Source organism: Equus przewalskii, chromosome 30 (genome assembly GCF_037783145.1).
Source record: "Equus przewalskii isolate Varuska chromosome 30, EquPr2, whole genome shotgun sequence".
Classification (NCBI taxonomy): Eukaryota; Metazoa; Chordata; class Mammalia; order Perissodactyla; family Equidae; genus Equus; species Equus przewalskii.
This window is the reverse complement of record NC_091860.1, coordinates 6,938,022-6,942,834: the sequence shown is the minus strand read 5'-3', so window position 1 is coordinate 6,942,834 and position 4,813 is coordinate 6,938,022. Positions and strand designations below refer to the sequence as shown.

Below are 4,813 nucleotides of genomic sequence, written 5' to 3'. Positions count from 1 at the left end.
AGACTCACTACCTCTCTGGAAGATACAGGAGTGTCTAGTTGAATTGTATTAGCTATTTATGGAAATTTCTCCCAGATGCTGGTAACAGGTTGATATACACATACTGCATCTAGCCTTAGTTTTCAGAGTTGCATTAAGTTTTGGTTTATGCCTGGGTTGTGTAGGTATTTCATTGAAAGTTAGGAGAAGATATATTAGAGGTTACTGGCAAGAGTTCATTTTTACCTAAAAACACCTTGAAAGCATAAGCTTTTAAATGGCTGCACACATGTCATAATTTATTTGTTAGAGAATTAGATTGTTTCCAGTTTTGCTCATGATAAACAGTGGATGAGTGACCCTTCTGGTATGTACAGTAGTCTGCACGTCATTCCACCACGCTCGGCACTGCTCAGGTTAGGTCCTGGTGGATACAGCAGCCAACGAAGCAGCTCTCCTCCAGAGATTCTAGCTGGGGAGAGAGACATTAAACAAATAATTGAATAAAAGGGGTAAAGCAGGTAAGGGAGATAGAGGATGAATTGCCTATTTAAATGGGGCAATCCCGGAATGCCTTTCTGATAGGGTGATATTTCAGCAGAGATCTGAATGACACGAAGGAGCAAGCCAGGCACACATGTGGGGGAAGGCATTCCTGGCAGAGGGAACAGCAAACGCAAAGGCCTGGAAACAGGAATGTGCCTGACATGCTTGAGGAACAGCCAAGGAGGTTTCTGGGATTGGAGAGGAATGAGTGAGCAGTAAGATCTGAAGTCAGAGGGAGAACCGGGGGCAAGATCTTGAAGGGTCCTATCCACCACTGGAAGGGCTCTGCCTGGTCCTTACAATGACGAGAGACCCTGGAGGGCTTGGAGTGCAGGAGTGACACGGTAACATTTTCATTTAAAGGCTCTCGTTGGCTGCTGTGTGGAAAATGCTCTAAGGGGGCCGGGGTGGAGTGAGGGTGACCAATCAGAAGGCTTTGGGGGTGATGTGGGGAGAGGTGGTGGTGGCTTGGACTAGTGTCGCCGTGGTGGTCATGAGAAATGGTTGGAGTTGGGCTGTATTTTGAAGGCAGATGTGGTAGAGTTTAATCATGGATTGGACGCGGAGCGTGAAAGAAAGGAGTTAATGATGATTCTGGGTTTTGCCCTGAGTGATGGTGGATGGAGGATAAATAAATGACTGTCTAGTTGGGACAGTAGTTCTCAACCCGGGGTGATCTTGCTCCCCAGGGTGCATTTGACAGATAGTTTTGTTTGTCACAACTGGGGTGAGGGGGTGAGTACTACAGAAATCTAGTGTGTAGAAACCAGAGATGCTGCTAAACCTCCTACAAGGCATAGGGTAGCCCCCCACAATAAGGAATTATCTGGCCCCAAGTGTCCATAGCGCTGAGGCTGAGAAATCCAGAGTTAGGGAGGTTGCTGCTTTTTTCTTTCCTCAGCCCCTTTCTTCGCGTGGCTTTGCTCTCTCCTCTCCAGATGGGTTTCTTTGCTGCTTCTTATACAAGTTAGGAAATGATTGGCCCAGCTCTCCCCTCTCCCTCCCACCAAATGTGACCTTTTTTTTTTTTTTAATTGCAGTAACCTTCAGTTAGAGCATTATATAAATTTTGGGTGTACATCATATTTTGATTTCTGTGTAGATCACATCACGTTCACCACCCAAAATCTAATTACAAACCATCACCACACACATGTGCCTAATCACCCCTTTCGCCCTCCTCCCTGCCCCCTTCCCCTCTGGTAACCACCAATCCAATCTCTGTCTCTATGTGTTTGTTTGTTGTTTTTATCTTCTATTTATGAGTGACATCATACACTATTTGACTTTCTCCCTCGGACTTCTTTCGCTTGGCATAATGTCCTCAGGTTCCATCCATGTTGTCACAAGTTGCAAGATTTCATCCTTTTTATGGCTGGGCAGTATTCCATTGTGTATATATACCACATCTTCTTATCCATTTGTCCCTTGATGGACACCTAGGTTGCTTCCAAGTCTTGGCTATTGTGAATAACGCTGCGACGAACATGCACCCCTATGTTCATAACTTGCATTTTTAACTTCTACCTGATTTTCAAAGACAACTCAAAACTGTTTCTTAAAAGAAGAAACTCTTCATTGGAAAGCTTATTCTCCCTGGAAAACTATATACACATTTGCAACAATTCACAACGGTTTGCTCATACTGTTCATTACTTGACCCACCATCTGAGGTCAGTCTAGACTACGTTTACTATGGCAAATGCCATTTTATTCACAGTTGACAGCTCTCCAGACCAGCAATCACATTCTAAAAGGCCAGCAAGTGACCCACTGCCAGTCTCTGGAGAGAAACAGAAGGTGGGGCATTTGCTGCTCTCGACTTTAAAGGTCACTTTGTGGCTCCTGGATCTAGGGTCTTGGAAGGACTGTCTGAGAGATGGTCCATTGGAGAGAAGAAGTTCTGGTATTCTCCAAAGGGCCAAGTCCCAGCACTTGCAACTGGCATGTAAAGATGAATTGGGGGAGAAGGGTCTGGGGCTGACTGGCTGCCCCACTTCCTCTTCTCTTCCTCTAAGTGCCTTCTATAAGTAAGGCGTCATGCGTAACATTCACTGACCCTTCTGAGGCCATTATTCTCTGATCCTCATTGTGTAGATGAAGAAACGTAAGCCTAGGAATGCAAAGGCTGCCCAAGGCCACACGGGCACTGTGAGTCTGATTCACACTGTAATATGTCTATTGCTCTGGCTCTGGCCACTGGTGCTCCAAAGGCTGAGTTAGGAAATCAAAACGAGCTTTCCCTGCGCAGATCTGGTTGGATATAACTCTAATCTGTGTTCTTGACCTCATGCCCCCTTTGCTACATCCGCCTCTGAGTAAACCTCAACCCTGTGCTGATGATCCCAGTCTGGCCACCCGACTTCAGTTCTGGACTCATTCCTTGGAGATTCAGTGCATCATTTTTCATCCAGACCATTGTCCAAGAATCTAAGGCAAAACCTGTCAAGGTGCCTTGAGGACGTTTGTCACTACAGCTTGCAAATCAATCGTGTGGGAAAATCCATGAAAGTCATTGCCCTCTCCCCACCAATCCCTTATCCACAGAGTGAATACGGCATCTCCGCTACCCACTTCCAGCATCACCATTCTCTGCTATCCGCTGTTCACAGAGACAATGATAATAGCGAGTATTTAGGGAACGTTGTGGCCATCCTTCACTGCACCCTCTGAGATGGTTTCTATCACTATCTTTATTTAACACATAAGGAAACTGAGGTTTAGAGAGACTGAATAGTATCCCCAGGGTCACGCGGCTACAAAGCACAGAATTCTACTTCTCTGCACTAGCCTACCTCCAACTGATTGCACTGCCAAGCTCTGTCCTGGGCAGCATCTTGACTCTGCTTCACCGTGTGAACTAGTGGATCAGCAGGAAGGATTACTAAATTCTTTTGAGGCAATTATTCCCTCATGGTAGCTAGTTTTCAAGAGTAATGATCATATCATAAAAATATGACACAATAATTAAAAGCTTGGGCTCTGGAATCCAGCCATGTGCATAGTCCCTACTACACTGCTTACAAGTCTGTGACTCTCCCCAGGCACGTTACTTAGCTTTTCTGCATCTCAGTTTCCTTCTCTGCAAATCAGGGCTCCTAATGGTGGCTATCTCTAAAAGCTGCATAAGGAGTTTATAATTGGAGCATTGTCAGCGTCCGTGGAGCACTGAAGGAGTAGTTCATGGAGCATTTCCTTGTTGAGTTTTGTGAAAGGTCAGAAATGGATCGCTCAGTTTTCACAAGCATTCTCCAAACCCTAAGTACCTTTTAATCACACCCCCTTTAACTACTCTCCTTTCCAGACTAAACTGTCCTAATCTTGGAAATCTTGCTTCCTTTGGAGCTGGAATCACAAGTACCAAAGTAGAAACAAAAACACTCTCTTCGGCATTTATGAGGAAAAGTGCTGCAGACTGCTCCTTCTTGGCAGAGCCCTTCCTGTGGAAAGACTGAAAAATTGACGCAGAGAAGTTCAAAGACTCAGAGCTGCTGAATCAAAACAAAATCCCTTAAAATTACGCTGATGGTTCTTCCAGATAAGCAGGTAATTCTTCAAGGTAATTTGGAGAGAATTCAACAGTGTTTATTAGAGGTTCACTTAAGAAAGCCAAACATTCAGCCCTAAAAGCAATTTCAAAGCAAAACTCTAAACAGTATTTTAGAATAAGGAGGAAATTATATGCACAATCGTACCTCCCAGGGGTTCTGAAGGATTAATGAGGGAAAAATAGAAGCTCTAGGGAGAAAATCACCAGAAGAATGACAGGAAATATGAGAAATTCACCATAAATGGGACAGGCTGACAAGGCATAATGTCCATAATGTGATTTTTAATAGACGTTAAATAAATACCTGTAGGTAGGTTGACTTTCTGTCCAATGGTATCAGAACACTGGGGAGGCATGATGGAGTGGAGTGACAATCGCTGGAAAGGGAAACTGGTTCAAACACACGTTACTTCTCTTTCCTTCTTTGACTCTAAATGTCAAAGGAGCGTTAGTATTTGTCCTAAAAAGAAATCTTAATAATTTCTTGGGGCTGCAAGTCAGACTATTTTATTTACTGAGAAAATGATACACAGAATATCAGATTTTATGATACTATTTATGATACATCACAGTCAGTGCCCCTACTGGGGGAAAAAAGCCACATTATTCCCCAATTAGGAAAGAAAACATTAAAATGTTCAGCATTCTTAATAATAATAAACAGACAATGGGTGAATCTAAGGGCTTTAATAAATGTAAAATATGGATATATTATATTATTCTAAACCGTTATGTGAG

The 4,813-nt window shown here is 43.6% G+C and overlaps 1 long non-coding RNA gene across 1 annotated transcript; it reads right to left on the bottom strand.

Moving 5' to 3' along the window:
• Positions 1 to 250: 250 nt before the first annotated feature.
• On the bottom strand, positions 251 to 4,507 carry LOC139080547 (uncharacterized). The gene is made up of 2 exons (XR_011535128.1): positions 4,380 to 4,507; positions 251 to 451 (listed from the first exon to the last, which is right to left on the bottom strand). It is a non-coding gene; the product is annotated as an uncharacterized lncRNA (long non-coding RNA).
• Positions 4,508 to 4,813: the final 306 nt, after the last annotated feature.